We start from the raw sequence: 17231 nt of genomic DNA, 5'->3' as shown, positions 1-17231 counted from the left end.
TGCCACAAAGTGCCTCTGCGTGCCTGAATACCTGAATCAGTTGTCTTGCAGAGCACAAGGGTCATGTCATTTATCTGTCACCAAACTCCCCCTCATACCATGGAGTTCCATCTTCTAAGGGTTGGCCACACATGGTTGTTGCAGGATGTAGCACTACATAAGTCTCAGGCCCAGTGTACGAGTGCAGATGTATGTCTCTCATACACCAGAGTGACAGTCTCATTGTGAGTATGCATTGGTGTGTCTGTTGCACTGTCCACAACCTGGATGAATACCTCACTCTTCTGAAATAGTACATACTGCCATATGTTGTCCACTAGTAGTGACAGTTATGTGATACCAACCATGGTTTTCTATCCACATATTTCAGGTGGAACTCCTCGCTACACCATAAGTGAAGTGGCAAGATTTGAGGACCCAGATGTATCCAGTAAGTGTGATTTTGTCTGTCCCCCATAGTGTTGAAGTGTTTAGTGTGAGTGAGTCATGAGTTCAGCATACAATGCTAGGAGTGATGAGCTGTAAAATTATCAGAAAGCAGATTAAGGTGGATGGTGGCAGTGTGTCACATTTAAGTGGTTCCCCATGCACAATAAGAGAGTCATATCATGTGAGGCTTCTGACGCTCAATGGCCTGCATTATGTAAACAAGGTGATGACAAGCCACATGTAGCTCCTGATGTGACTCAGATGTGCACCATTGTGTAAGTAATGGCACTGGAACACACCGCATTCACACAACACAGTGATGCACCATTTTCTTGACAAATTGGGCTATCCCTGTATTGTGATGTACATGTAAGAATGTGGTGGCATTTGTCTACTAGCATGGTGCCAATAATCTTGTAGTCCACCTATGTGGAATGTGCTAGGCGTGCATGCAGGTCAAGTACAATTGTGCGCTGGCATGGTTATGGGTGTGTGAGGAATGGTATTGGCTGATCAGGTATTGATGGGTGTCTATACCTGGACACATGAATGTGGAAGTGAGCGACATATGGATACCAGCTTCATATTTCGTCATCACCGAAATTATAGTCCACCCCCTGACTCCATTTATGAGTGGGCATGCATGCATGCATTGGTGGATGAGTTGGACAGTTGAGATGTTGATCTGCATGGCCACACCCCCTAGGGTACAGGGGGTGGGATCAACTAATGTGTAGGAAAATGTGATGCTCACTGTGTAGGTGACAGTCCTTTTGATCGGGCTTGCATGTGAACCTTTCAACACTGAACCTTTATGGTAAACAACATCATACCATACTCACAATAACAGCATCAAGTTTCAGGTGATGTATGTTTGAAAATTTTACACTTAAGAAGAGAAACAATGGCCCTGATCAATGTGAATTTGACACTGCCTTAACATTGTCACACATGGTGCAAAGTCTAAGCACATATGAATTTGTTTGTTACCTAATCGGGCCCTGATTTGTACTTTTTGATGCAAACCTGCGTTAGCGCAGGATTGCATCAAAAGGTTTACCACCGACTAGCGCCATTCCTGGACGCCAGCTGGACATCATATTTAAGGAATGATGCTAGCCGGCGATAAGGCCCGATTAGCATAAAAAGAAATGACATGAGCCGGGTGGGGGAGGCGTAGGGGAAACAGGAGGTTGTGCATCAAGAAATGGCACTAATCAGGTTAGAGTCACAAAAATAACGCTAACCTGACTAGCGTCATTTTTTGATGCACAACCCCCATGGATATGACTCCTGTCTTAGAAAAGACAGGAGTCATGCCCCCCTGCCCAATGGTCATGCCCAGGGGACTTATGTGCCCCTGGCTTGGCCACTGGGAACAGTGCCATGTAGGGGGCCCAAGTTAGGCCCCCCTATGGCACTTTTAAAAAAACAAACCAAAAACTTACCTGGACTTACCTGGGATTGGTCCCCCATCCTTAGGTGTCCTCCAGGTGTGGGTGGGGGTGTCCCTGGGTGCAGGGAAAGGCACCTGTGGGCTGTTTCCATGGCCTCTGACCATGGAAAATGGCCCACAGGTCACCTAACACCTGCCCTGACCCAGGCATTAAATAATGGCGCTAAACAGTCTTAGCGCCATTATTTAAGGCCCTCCTCCTCCTCCTGTGTGTGATTTTTGCACAGGAGGATAAATAAGGCGCAAAGGCCTAAGAGTCTTTTTTTGCCCGAGAATGTGTACCTTGCATGTCATTGACGCAAGGTAGTTTGCTGCAGGCAAAAAATGACTTTAACTCCAATATTTTGATGCTAGACAGGTCTAGAGTCAAAATATAACTATGGAGTAAAGTTTGCGCTAGATTTGCATTAAAAAAAGTTATGCAAAGCTGGCGCAAACAAAGTATAAATATGCCCCTTGTTGTGAATGGCTATGGTGTAAGGGAAATGATGCTAAGGCAGTGTTTTCGTTTCATTCATCAGGGTCATTGTACCATCTGGATTTTAAGTAGGAGTTCATGTGCTATCCGATGTTGATAGTAAGCTGATATACTGTACATACTCCACACAATGCTGAAACTGATGGTTGTCTGTCTCATTTTTACAGCTGTCAACATGAATGAGAACCAACTTCGTGCCCTTCAGAACAGGGCAGTGCACTATAGGAACATTTTGGCAGTGGAAACTGGGTTCAGGAGGATGGCACACTCGGAGAAATCCACTGGTGAGTGATGGGCATTCAGCCAAGGTGACCCACACTGCCCACACAGGCCGGACCAAACACAACTGCTGTGCAGGGGCCCACAGCTGCCAATGTCACCATTGCTCAAGCTGCTGCACCCACAAGTAGCATGACACAGCCAACCACATCAGTTGCCATCGACATGAGTGCCATACAAGATCTGCAAAGGGATGTGCAACTGGTTCTACAAAAGTTGGACTCCACTGAGCAAGAGGTGGCCAGGAATAGCAAGGACCTCAAGAATATAAAAAAAAAGACTGAAAAGGGCCAACCTCTGAATGACATTATGTCACTTCTCCCAAATTGACTCCCATCCCTTCTCTTTTTCTACTCTTTTTGTGGGTATTAGGGAGTTAGTTGTAGGTTAGACTAGGTTAGTGGGTTAGTTAGAATAAGTAGGTTTAGGGGGTGGGTTTGCTACTTTTATTTTACTAGTTGGGTGGGTGGGTGGATGGGTGGGGGGATGTTGGGGCTTTTATATGTTTGTAAAAAAAAAAAATATATATATATATATATATATGTATATATGTGTATATATATATATATATATATATATATATATATATATATTTGTTTAGTTATAGTTAGTAAATGTTTAATGTAGTGTAGCTTGTCCTGCATGTGTCCTGTGATATAAGGGGCATGGGGGCAAATATTTATAGTGTGTGGTTAAATGTGTAAGGTAAGTGTAGCAAAGAGGGGTTAGGGTCTGTTGTGGGTGAGGTATAGTTAGGATAGGTTAGATTGGAATAGGTGTTCATTATTATTGTTTAATTGATTTATTTATCATTATAAATGTATTTGGGCACTTCATGTGTCATATGCTTGGGTCTCAGGGTCTTCCCATGGGTGTACAGTGCACATTGTGTGTTGTCCTGGGGACTCCGCCCTGCATCCAAATCCCTCTCTTGACATTTTCAACACCTCCTTCTGATTGAGCTGTCACATTGGCAGCTACAACACATCTACTTACCTGTGCACCTGCCATCCAGTGTTCGCACCACTTAAGCTGACTATGTTGACCATGTATATGAAAGGATAGATGTGGAAATTCAGCTAACATTGTATGTGTTTTGTTTTGGGATGTTGGTCACTGTGGGACATGTTACTACTGCCTACATATCATTCCTATCCTGCTAAACTGACCAGTGGCAATAATAGATGAGTTGGAGTCCCTCTGTTTCACACCAATGTGTTCTAGTGGTAGTCCCAGCTGACGAAATCGCCCGATGACTGTTTCACACTCATTCTTGCAGTATATAGTGGGTGTCACATATTCAGTGATTTGATTGTAGGGGATGAGGCCAACATCAACATACAACATGTAGGTACCATGTACATAGATATGTGCCCACATATAAATGCACTCTTGTACTGACACTCTGTGACTTGAGACATGTTACACACATTACAAACACTAGGCATAGTAGAAGTGTCACAACACACATAAACATGCTGGTTGTGTATGTGGTGTTCATTTACAAGTGTAACAGTGCAAAGTATATACAATGTCCAGGTCTGTGACCCCATTTGTGGAATCCATCTAATTGGGACACAACACAAGTCGAGGCATGAGGGACATGTCACGAGACATGTTTGGGTAAAGTGTCTTTCAGTGCAGGAGTATACTAAATTGCCAAATGGACAGTTAGGGAACATAGCAGTCCATAGCAGAGAGGTCAACAGTGTGTTGAGGTGGAGTGCATATCTGTCAGAGTGCCAACACTGGCATGATGTCAAGCACAGGACTAAGAAAAACACTGCCCACGTGGCATGGGCTGGTGCTACCGGGAACTCCTATGGGTGAAGATGATCTGTTCCACATCTTCATCCTCCGAAGTGTGTGGTGCCTCATCGACCCTTGATGGTGGTAGTGGGGAGGTTTAGGGGGCCACACACACATCAGTGGTTGCAGATGTGGACTCCTAATTCCCGGCAGCTGCCATCTGTGGCACTACATATGACATCACTGCAGCAAGGAGGAGCTGCTGGTTTTTAAGTATAGCTGCAACATCCCTGTGGTAGGCAGCCATGTCTGCCCTGAGGGAGACCAATTCCCAGTGCATGGAATCCTTATTATCCTCAGCCACACTGCTGCCATTTTTTGGAGGGCAGTTGTTGTGGCCTCTCTCTCATGGCAGCAGCTATGTCCCTCAGACAGTCCTGTACTCCACGCATTGGGAAGTGTGTGCGTCGGTTGGCTGCAGTCTGTTCAGTTGCCATAACCATGCACGTCCGCATCACTTTAAGGCTGTCTGCCGTTGTTTGCATCCCCATCAACACTTCCTTGGCCAGCTCCCGCTGGACTCCCACCACTGTCCTCTCGAAGCTGGTGCCTGTGTCCTCGGAGTCCTCTGCTGTGTCAGTGCTGGCAGGTCGTACTCTTGGGGTGGTAAGTGCTAATTCAATTCTCCTCCTTGCAACTGGAGGTGGAATCTGCATGTTCACGAGGACTTCTTGGAGGGTCTCTTGGCTGATAGTTGCCAGCTGGTCATCCAGGTCATCAGGGCACTTCAGGAAGGACAGGCAGATCCACAGGAGAGCCATCACCCTCTGCAATGAGATGGTGTACAATTAGTCTATCTGTGTTATGGCAGTTGACAAGTCACTTCACTGACTTGATAATTGAGGCTCATTGTCATTATAGGCCCATGTTGATGTTGAAGTGGTGCAGCACGGTTCTGTGCAATAATAATCAGCGCCGCTTTGCTTCACTTTGGTGACACAAGATTGCACCATATGCAAGTGATTATGGGGCACCCCTGTGTTGTCCTCCCTTACTAGTGCAAGATTCAGCTGCCAGCATAATTGTAGGCATCCTTGCACCATTGTGCAAGGATATATGCATTGAGGGGTGTGACTGTTAATGTGTGTGAAAGTGTCCCTTCATGCACATTAACAATCACCATTGGCACTCTGGCACTTCTGTGTGAGCTGTAGAATGCAGCACACTTAGAAGAACCAAATCATCATTTACATAGGATTGTTTATGTGCATGGAGATACATCTTCATGGTCTTAAATTATAATTTCTGGCATTTTGCTCTTCCTATGCATGCTGCAGATTGCAGCAGACATAGAAATTCAGAAATGAAGGAGGTACAAATGTATCCTTCCTCGTTGCACCCTGCTAATGCCACCGCTAGGGATGGCGTAATAGGTTTGGCCCTACCTTAAGTGCATGATGTTCCATTCATCTTGGGCAGCATTTAAATATATTGTATGGTGCTGTGGAACACCCACAGCAACACCCATTGTGCCACCTTCCACGTACTGTCATGATCAGGCACTAAGGCGGTCATTCCAACCCTGGCGGTGGGTGATAAAGCGGCGGCCAACCCGCCAACAGGCAGGCGGTCAAAAAAATGGAATTCTGACCCCGGCGGGAACCGCCAACACAGCCCGCCACTTTAACACTCCGACCGCCACGGCGGGACAGACAAACAGCACGGCGGTCACCACCAACAGGCAGGCGGCAGACAATGTACCGCCCACACTATCACAACTCACCAATCCGCCACCTTTTCCGGGGCGGGAGCCCCGCCGATAAAAACACGGCGGAAACAGACTACGAACGGGAAAACGCTCACCTATACACACTCCACGAGGACGGAGGACAGCATGGAACCCGAATTAAACATCCTACCAGCTTTTGTCTACCTGCTCATCTACCACGAGTACGAACTCCGGCGCAGAAGACAACAGTGAGTACTGCACCTACGACACAGGGGAGGGGGGAGGACGAAAGGTTACGGGCACACACATACGCCCCCCCCCCAACTATCAACATACCAATGCAGAGCAACAACTGAGTGACAACCCCCAAACCCCCCAGAAAAATGCAAAGACATAATAAAATGTTAATTTGAATTTATTATAAATTAGGTTCATTGAAGTCATGGAAAATTATCGTTATGAAATATCAAAGCAAAAATCATGAACAGTGCGAAAGCTATGTACATAGTCAATAAGTCCTGCTCAGTGTGCCAAATATCCACAGTCCGTGGGCCAATGTCTACCAAACACATGGGCAAAGCCGGTACAGGAGACCTGAGTCCGTTGGAGAGAACACTGCTGGGGCATCAGATGACAAAACTACAGGCACCTCAGGGGGAAGGGAAGGGGGGGCACCTCAGCCACAGGAGTCCACGACGCCAGAACCACGAAGGGGCCACCATGCCCACTGTGCCATCCTGGGGAGTGCAAAGCCACAGTCCATCAGGTGGATCACAGACTCCACTGGTCATGGAGGAGGCAGGGTGCCCAGAGTGCAGCATGAACACTAGCTCGACACCGAACCGGCACTGTCAATGGGCCAGCGGTGCTTGACAGGAAGGGCCCAGCGGAGCGGTGCTTGACAGGAAGAGCCCAGCGGAGCGGTGCTTGAGACGGCGGGGCCCAGCGGAGCGGTGCTTGAGACGGCGGGGCCCAGCGGAGCGGTGCTTGACAGGAAGAGCCCAGCGGAGCGGTGCTTGACAGGAAGGGCCCAGCGGAGCGGTGCTTGAGACGGCGGGGCCCAGCGGAGCGGTGCTTGAGACAGCGGGGCCCAGCGGGGCCCAGCGGAGCGATGCTTGACAGGAAGGGCCCAGCGGAGCGGTGCTTGAGACGGCGGGGCCCAGCGGAGCGGTGCTTGAAAGGAAGAGCCCAGCGGAGCGGTGCTTGACAGGAAGGGCCCAGCGGAGCGGTGCTTGAGACGGCGGGCCCAGCGGAGCGGTGCTTGACAGGAAGGGCCCAGCGGAGCGGTGCTTGAGACGGCGGGGCCCAGCGGAGCGGTGCTTGACAGGAAGGGCCCAGCGGAGCAGTGCATGACAGGAAGGGCCCAGCGGAGCGGTGCTTGAGACGGCGGGGCCCAGCGGAGTGGTGCTTGACAGGAAGGGCCCAGTGGAGCGGTGCTTGAGACGGCGGGGCCCAGCGGAGCGGTGCTTGACAGGAAGGGCCCAGTGGAGCGGTGCTTGAGACGGCGGGGCCCAGCGGAGCGGTGCTTGAGACGGCGGGGCCCAGCGGAGCGTTGCTTGACAGGAAGAGCCCAGCGGAGCGGTGCTTGACAGGAAGGGCCCAGCGGAGCGGTGCTTGACAGGAAGGGCCCAGCGGAGCGGTGCATGACAGGAAGGGCCCAGCGGAGCGGTGCTTGAGATGGCGGGGCCCTGTTCAGCGGTGCTTTTCCTCTCGGCGGGGCCCTGTTCAGCTGTGCCTGTCTTCACGGCGGGGCCCTGTTCAGCGGTGCCTTTCCTCTCAGCGGGGCCCTGTTCAGCGGTGCCTGTCTTCACGGCAGGGCCCTGTTCAGCGGTGCCTGTCTTCAAGGCGGGGCCCTGTTCAGCGCTGCCTTTCCTCTCAGAGGGGCCCTGTTCAGCGGTGCCTGTCTTCTCGGCGGGGCCCTGTTCAGCGGTGCCTGTCTTCTCGGCGGGGCCCTGTTCAGCGGTGCCTGTCTTCACGGCGGGGCCCTGTTCAGTGGTGCCTGTCTTCTCGGCGGGGCCCTGTTCAGCGGTGCCTGTCTTCACGGCAGGGCCCTGTTCAGCGGTGCCTTTCCTCTCAGCGGGGCCCTGTACAGCGGTGCCTGTCTTCACGGCGGGGCCCTGTTCAGCGGTGCCTGTCTTCACGGCGGGGCCCTGTTCAGCGGTGCCTTTCCTCTCGGCGGGGCCCTGTTCAGCGGTGCCTGTCTTCTCGGCGGGGCCCTGTTCAGCGGTGCCTGTCTTCACGGCGGGGCCCTGTTCAGCGGTGCCTTTCCTCTCGGCGGGGCCCTGTTCAGCGGTGCCTGTCTTCACGGCGGGGCCCTGTTCAGCGGTGCCTTTCCTCTCGGCGGGGCCCTGTTCAGCAGTGCCTTTCCTCTCGGCGGGGCCCTGTTCAGCGGTGCCTGTCTTCACGGCGGGGCCCTGTTCAGCGGTGCCTTTCCTCTCGGCGGGGCCTGTTCAGCGGTGCCTGTCTTCTCGGCGGGGCCCTGTTCAGCGGTGCCTTTCCTCTCGGTGGGGCCCTGTTCAGCGGTGCCTGTCTTCACGGCGGGGCCCTGTTCAGCGGTGCCTTTCCTCTCGGCGGGGCCCTGTTCAGCGGTGCCTGTCTTCACGGCGGGGCCCTGTTCAGCGGTGTCTTTCTTGTCTATCAAGTGAGCCAGACCTGGCCAGGACTCCCTGCTTACTCGCCCTCCGACCGTGCAGTTGCTGGACCCTCCTGTGACGGAGTCCTGGGCCCGTGGGTGACCTCCGTCACACCCGGGATGGGGCTTGTGGGGCCCTCCTGGTCCGCGCACCTGCTGGCTGACTTCTGCGCCCTGCTGCCCTTGCCCTCCTTCGATGAGGCTCTCTGGCCCCTGCCTCCCCTTGATGTTGTTGGAGGTGACGGGCCACGACTTTGCTCCTTGGGTGTAGCCGTGTCAGCCTTCTCACGACGGCCCTTGGTTTTACGGGTTCTCTTTCCAGGGGGGGGGCTGGCTGTCCCCTTGCTGCTGGCCGATGTATCTGTGCTGGGAAAGGGTGGACTCCAAAACCCGTGCACAATGGTCAGACTTGATCCAGGGCTGGTGGTGGCTGAGGTGCTCTTCGGACTCTTTCCAGATGGAGGGGGTGGGTCAGGTGGTGCAAAGAGGTCAAGTTTGGAGAGGAAAAGTTTTTTAGGAACAATGGGAAGGGTAGGTGCAGTGGGTATGGGAGTGGAGGGAGAGGATGTGGTTGTAGGAGAGTCAGGTGTGCTGTCTATGGGTGCAGGTGCATGTGACGTAGGCTGTCGTGTGGTGGTTGGCTGTTGTGTGGGTGGCTGCCTGCGTTTGTGTGTTTTGGAAGAGGGGGTGACAGACACAGTGGGAGAGGACACAGGGGACGTGTAAATGGCAGTGGGGGTGGTGACTGCACGTGTGCGGACTGTACTGGAGGGTGTGGTGGTGATGGAAGTACTGGCTGATGGTGGTGTGCATGCAAGTGTGAGTGGAGACGTCACAGGGAGGGAGGAGGGAGACGAGGAGGAGGGGGACACAGAGGTGGTAGTGACTGTTGGCATGTCTGCATCTGGATGTTGTTTGTGTGAATGCTTGTGGGATCTGTGGTGCTTATGTCTGGATGAGCTGCCCTTGGGTGTTGAGGTGTGTGCAGGCTGGTCTGATGGCGTGGATGGGATAGGCTGAGGAACAGGAGACTGGGAGACGGTGGAGGCAGTTAGAAGAGGGAGGCTGGAAATTGGGACAATGGCTGCCGTCAGTGCTGAGGCCAGAGCATTGAACGATCGTTGATGGGCAGCCTGACCCGAATGAATGCCCTCCAGGTATGCATTGCTCCGATGCACCTCCCTCTCTACCCCCTGGATGGCATTCAAAAGGGTAGACTGCCCAACAATGAGCGTCTGGAGGAGGTCAATGACCTCCTCACTGAGGGCAGCAGGGGTAACTGGGGCAGGGCCTGAGGTGCCTGGGGCGAAGGAGATGCCCGCCTTCTTGGGCGAGCGGGCACGGAGCGAAGGATGAGGGGCTGCTGGGAGGGCGGAGCTGGTGCGCTGGGTGGCGGCTGTACCTGTTGAGGCGGGGGGCACGGATGTTGCTGCCACCGCTAGGGAGCTCCCTTCCGAGGACGTGTCAGTGTCGCTGGTGTCACCACGGGTCCCCGTTGTGGTGCTCCCCTCGTCCTCCGTATCACTGGTGACCTCGGTGTCTGTAGCATGGCCCACCGGGGCCTTGTGAGTTGCAGCTCCCTCGTGCTCCGATGCCAATTCTCCTCCGCCTGATGATGCTAATGCACACATGCACAAGAAGATAAAGAAAAAGGGTGGGGGGAGAAATAAAGACAGGTTGAGTGCATGCATTGTCAACACCGTTGTCGGAGAGGACAGACACAGGAGCCTCCAGCACTACACCGCGCAATCGGGGTACACTACTCAGTACTTGTGACTAGGCCTACAGGTCTATGGACAACAAATGCACACATGGGTGATGCTGGACCATGGATTGCTGTACTTGGCACCCTACAGAGGTGGGGGGCGGGGGCACAGGGCCATGCCTAAAGGAGGGGACTACACTACAGAAAGCGCCCTGGCCTAATGTCACCCACAGCCCTCCTCCCCCACCCTGACACCTCCACTGCGCGTAAAGATAGCAGAATGTGCTGGTACTCACCCCCTTGTGTCTGCTGTGATGTCCTCACGTGCCCATCCAAATCGGGGTAGGCCACCGCCAGGATCCGGGACATCAGGGGGGTCAAGGTACGACTGGCACCCCTCCTACGTTGGGAGGCCATCCCCAGCAGTGACTCGGTGGTCTTCCTGGTCCCTCGGCAGATGTCCTCCCACCTCTTTCGGCAGTGGGTGCCCCGTCTGTTGTGGACCCCCAGGGCCCAGACTTCCTTGGCGATGGCACGCCAAATGTCGACTTTCTGATGGGCGCTGACCTATTTCACATGTACAGGGTGGGAAAGGAAATGTCAACATTTTTCTGCATGTTAGATGTGATTGCCCCCCCTCCCCAACCCTGCCATGTGGCACATGCTCTCATCTGTCGTGCCTTGCACTCCTCATTCGCTCCCCACCCCACCATCTTACATCCACCATACACAACCCAGGCATAGCCCATTCAACGTGCACCCAGTGTACTTACCTGTTGGTCTGGAGGACCGTAGAGTAGCGCATACTGGGGCAGGACCCCATCCACAAGTTTCTCCAACTCTTCTGAAGTGAAGGCAGGGGCCCTTTCCCCAGTCGCAGCAGCCATTGTCTCTTCCAGACCGAGGTCACAGCAGCACTTGCAGTATAGGTCCTCTCCTGTGGATGATCAGGTCTCGAGTGATTAAGCAGATAGAAAATGGCGGTCACGCCCGCGTCGGTGCGTACCGGCGCGTGCGTACCGCGACCGCCGGCGCACATCGTCATTGGCTTCTGAGACCCATAGGGTGCAATGTTAACCAATGCGCCTTCGCACTGCGGTCTTCGACCGCCTACCGCCACGGTGTGCCACGCCAGCGCATTGACCTCACATCCCACTGTCACACTTCTCAGGTCAGGCAGCCGCCATTTCAAGGGCCCACATGGCTTAATTGCTACTGCGTCACACAGGCCTAGGCCTTGCATTGCCACTCATACAATCCTTTCAATGCATAGCAATTCGTGTACTGTGCAAGCTGGGTGAACGTACCTGTGGGTTGCTTGACTCTGTACTCCATGTTGTCCTTCCTAGGCACCGTCCGCTGGGACTTGCGAGGAGAAGGATGAATCCTCCTGTGTACCGACCGCTGGTGGACCTGTCGACAATGGAAGAACGACATATTATACTTCGATACCGACTTGACCGAGCCACTATACATGAACTGTGTGCCCAGCTGGAGCCAGACCTGATGTCCCCCATCCGCCAACCCACAGGAATTCCCCCTCTGGTGCAGGTTCTGTCAGTACTCCATTTTTTGGCAAGTGGGTCTTTTCAGACAACAGTGGCCATGTCATCAGGGATGTCTCAGCCTATGTTTTCTAAGGTTTTGTCCAGAGTGTTGTCTGCCCTGATGAAATACATGCGGAGCTACATTGTTTTCCCTGAGGAGGGTGATTTGGGCACTGTGAAGGGTGATTTCTATGCCCTTGGACATATCCCCAACATCATTGGTGCCATTGATGGGACCCATGTGGCTTTAGTACCCCCAAAAGACGATGAGCAGGTGTACAGAAATAGAAAAAAATACCATTCGATGAATGTCCAGGTGGTCTGTTTGGCTGACCAGTACATCTCCCATCTAAATGCCAAGTTCCCTGGGTCAGTGCATGACGCGTATGTCATGCGAAATAGCAGCATCCCTTATGTGATGGAACAGCTACAGAGACACCGTGTGTGGCTAATAGGTGACTCTGGTTACCCCAACCTGCCTTGGCTATTGACCCCAGTGAGGAATCCCCGGACCAGGGCAGAGGAACGGTACAATGAGGCACATGGGCGAACTAGGAGGATTATAGAACGGACCTTCGGGGTCCTGAAGGCCAGGTTTAGGTGCCTGCATATGACAGGTGGATCCCTAATGTACTCACCAAAGAAGGTGTGTCATATCATCGTGGCCTGCTGTATGCTTCACAATCTTGCATTGCGACGCCAGGTGCCTTTCCTGCAGGAGGATGGTCCAGATGGTGGTGTTGTAGCAGCTGTGGAGCCTGTGGAGAGTGAAGAGGAGGAAGACGACGGGGACGACACGGACAACAGGGACACAGTTATACAACAGTATTTTCAGTAGCACACAGGTAAGAATCACCCACGCCATTTTACATTTACTTCTGGCCTCCTGCATCTCTACTTTCTGTGTTTCCCCCCAGTTCCTTTTAACTGATTTTTGTCTTTCCCTTCCCTTTTCAGAGCTGTATGACCCACAGCGTGACTTCTGCTTTGTTTGCCCATGGACTAATGCTTATTGACATTGGTATGTTGTCATCACAATGTAACTGAACATTATTGCACCGTTATGTGTAATACATTTGTTAAGAATACAAGCAGACTCCTGATTTTTGAAGTGCAATTGGTGATTTATTTTAAGTGCTGCATATAGGTCCATGATAGTAAAACTGTGATGGGTGGGGGTGGAGTAATGTCCATGGCAGAGTCCAGTTCTCAGTCTCACAGGTGCACAGTCCATATGCCTGTGGAAGGATGGAGCAGGGGCTGTTTGAGGTTTGACAGGGTGACAATGTGGGACAGTGGGATGACATCAGGGGGTATCTTATGCTGGCGGGGGTCTTGGCATCCTACTCTGTCTTCTTGTGTGATCTCAGGTTCCGCTTGCGGGGTGGTTGATCTTCAGCAGGAGGTGGGGTTCTGGTGGCCTGTCGTTGTGTGGGGGCCTCCTGTCCACTAGTGCCGGCGGAGGTGGTAGGCTGTTCGTGGTCCGGGCTAGTGACAGGGGCCCTTTGGGGTGCCACATGGTCCCGCAATGTGGTGACTATCTGGTTGAGGGCCAGGACGATGGTCCCCATTGCGGAACCGATGTTCCTGAGTTCGTCTCTGAACCCCATGTACCGTTCCTCCTGCTGTGCCTGGATCTCCTGGAACCTGGCCAGTACCGTCGCCATCGTCTCCTCGGAGTGGTGGTATGCTCCCATGATGGTGGTGAGGGCCTCTTGGAGAGTGGGTTCCCTGGGCCGGTCCACCCCCTCTCGCACAGCAGCCCTCCCAGTTGCCCTCTTTCCCCGGGCCTCTGTCCCCTGGACGGTGTGCCCACTACCACTGCCCCCAGGTTCCTGTTGTTGTTGGGGTGGTGGGTCAGCCTGGGTGCCCTGTAGTGGCGGACACACCGCTGATTGACGCGTCCTGGAGTAGAGGCATGGGCCCGCTGGGTGGGAGCTGTGCTGGTATTCCCAGAGGGGGTTGGGTCTGCTGTGGCCTGTGTCTGTGTGTGGGGAACCGACTGTCCAGAGGTCCCCGATGGTCCGGGCTGGTCATCAGGTTCCAGGTCGACAGAGCTGCTGTCATTACTGGGGGCCTGTTCTGGGGGCGGGATGGACAAATCTGGACCCTCCTGGCTGGTGTGTTGGCGTTCGGGCCCTGCAGGGGTAAAAGAGTATGGTTATTGCTTCTGTGTGTGCCATGGCGTGCGATTTGTGGGTGCCCTTGTCACCCAGTGCTGGCATTCCCTTGTGGGAGGAGTTGTGAGGGTGGTTTGGGGGGGGTGATGGGTATGTGCAGTGGTCATGCTAAGGTGATGGGTGTCCATGGTTTGTGTTGGCATTCAGTGATTGGTGTTGTGTTGGGTGGGTTGTGCTGGTGAGACTTTGGCTGGGAGGATGTGTGCTGGGGGGTTGGGGGTGAGGGTGGGGGTGTGGGTTGGCATGCTGGTGGTTGGGGGGGTGAAGTAGTTGAAATTAGACTTACCAGAGTCCATTCCTCCGCCTACTCCAGCGAGGCCCTCAGGATGCAGGATGTTCAAGACCTCTTGCTCCCATGCTGTGAATTCGGGTGGAGTGGGTGGGGGTCCGCCGCCAGTCTTCTGCACAGCGATGTTGTATCTTGACACCATCGACCGCACCTTCCCCCGTAGGTCGTTCCAGCGCTTTCGGATGTCTTCCCGGTTTCTGGGATGCTGTCCCACAGCGTTGACCCTGTCGACGATCCTTTGCCATAGCTCCGCCTTCCTGGCTATTGTGGTGTGCTGCACCTGTGTGCCGAATAGCTGGGGCTCTACCCTAATTATTTCCTCCACCATGACCCTGAGTTCTTGGTCCGAGAACCTGGGGTGTCTTTGGGGCGGCATGGGGTGGTGTGGATGAGGTGTGGGGTGGTGTTTGTGGTGATGTGAGTGGTGGTGTGTGGTGATGTGTGCATGGATGTGGTGTGGGTGATGATGTTGGGTTCCTGTGTGTGTTGTGGTTTGCGTTCCCTGTGCTCTCTCTCTGTGTATTGCGCCTTGTCTCAGAATTTCGATTTGGGGGGTTTGTGGGTGATGTGGGTGTGTGTTTTATATGGTGATGGGTGTGTGGGAGTGGTGTGTCTATGTGTCTCAGGTGTGTGTATTTTGAATTGTCCAATGTGGCTGTGTTTTGTATGGGTGTGTGTATTTTGAGCGCGGCGGTGTGTACCGCCAATGGAATACCGCGGTTGAAAGACCGCCGCGTAGATTCGTGGGTCGTAATGGCATGGGCGTGTTTGTGTTGGCGTGACGGTGGAGATTTGGTCATCTCCAGTTTATCGCTGACCGCTGATGAGGCGGCCTTCCGTGGATGTCGGGTTTTTGGCGGTTTGGCAGTTGTGGGTCAGAATGACCGTGGCGGTTTACCGCGGCCGCGGCGTTAGAATGGCGGTCTTCTGACCGGCGGTAAGAGCCTTTTACCGCCGAGGTCAGAATGACCCCCTAAGTATTTACAAGGTGACGTAATGCCATAAAAAGTGTCTTAACGTTTCCTTGTCAATACAGCTCAGTGCTTAGTGCCACTGGAACATCACTGAAAGTGACGATCCAGTGACGCTAGGGGCATATGATGCACTCGTTAGTTCCAATGGATTGTTCCAGTACATCATAGCTGCAGTCTACAGCCCTATGCCCAACATGCATGTCACATGAATGGAAGCCCAGTTGCCACAATTGTCTACGTCATATCTTCTTAGTGTGTTGTCTATCCTTACTGTGTCCTGACAGCCTCTTATCTTGTTCTACCCTCCCTTTGCGTCCATTTGCATGGTGTTGCCTTGCAATGTGTATTGCTGTGCTCATGGCACAACACCACACATGGCAATTTTCACCTGTCCCAGTCTTACATTTTTCACATACACCCATGCTGTGCTGAGACCTTGCACCAGGGATGGCATAGTCGTCACACTGTGCTCTTGTTGCCATTGACGTCTCCTCATGTTGTGATTTGTGTTTGTGTGCTACTTTGCATAGCACTCATGGACCTGGCAGAGTAATGTTTCTACTCCTGTCAGAGTAGGTTGTTTACCTTACTGAACACCTATGTCCTCCCCCTCAATGCCACCCTTCTTGCACCATGATACATGAGTGCAAAATGGTGACAGTACAGCTCATGCGACAAAAACTGAGGTTTGAACCCAGGGATGGGCAATATTGGTATGAAATTTCGGCTGTGTACATCATTCTGTTTGTGGCAGTGCCTGATGGTAAATGTGTCTATGGACATTGCTAATTCTGACGAGTTGTACTCAGGTCAGGGCCTGAGGTAGGTTCATATTCATGTGCAACAGGCCAAGGGGCACCTGACTGACACTGTGTATTTGTTCACCCCCTACAGCACAGGTGGTGGTGGCAACTGTTGTCAATGTGTAATGCCCCATGGGCCAATGGCCTGGACATTGCAGGTTACCAGCAGCTGAGGGACTCGCTATGGCATCAGTCCTGTGACACCAGACCTGTGATATGTTCAACACTACCCTCCAGGCATATTTCCAAATTTCCTCCAGCCTTTGCATGACTGTGTAACCCCCATGAAAGGGTTGTTGGTGAAGGTGTGGTGTGCCCCTGGGTGGCCCTGCACAGCCCATGTTCTTGGCATGGGCAGTGCAGGGTGAACCATACTTTGGCCCTTGGTCCTTTGCCCTTTCCACTGCCTGATTTGCAGGCCTGGGTAAAGCATGTCCTGTTACAACTAATGCAGGCCACAACTGGCACTGACTACATTTGATCCATCCATATTGTCTAGTGTGTGCCCCACAGAGCTATCATGTGCAGACATATTACCAGCCGGCATTCCAACGTGTGATTCATACTGCCAAGTGCAGTGGGTACACTGCAGTGGCAGTCTTACCAACACCTGGCTTGCCCATGCACCATACCCCGCCTATTGATGTGGAATTAACCACCATTACGTGGAAGCCATATCCCATGTGTTGTATGAGTGTGTTTATTTCCCAATTCCTATGTGACTGGCATGGTTATGTCCAAATAGTTGTGGGCTCAGCCTGTGACTGTTGTGACCTACTGTTAGCAATCTGTGGTACATATTTAGGGGCATATTTATACTCCGTTTGCGCCGAATTTGCGTCGTTTTTTTCGACGCAAATTCGACGCAAAACTAACTCCATATTTATACTTTGGCGTTAGACGCGTCTAGCGCCAAAGTTCATGGAGTTAGCGTCATTTTTTTGCGTGAACACCTTCCTTGCGTTAATGATATGCAAGGTA

This window comes from Pleurodeles waltl, chromosome 3_2, assembly GCF_031143425.1.
Source record: "Pleurodeles waltl isolate 20211129_DDA chromosome 3_2, aPleWal1.hap1.20221129, whole genome shotgun sequence".
NCBI lineage: Eukaryota > Metazoa > Chordata > Amphibia > Caudata > Salamandridae > Pleurodeles > Pleurodeles waltl.
The sequence above is the reverse complement of the archived record's forward strand: the minus strand, read 5'-3'. Positions refer to the sequence as shown.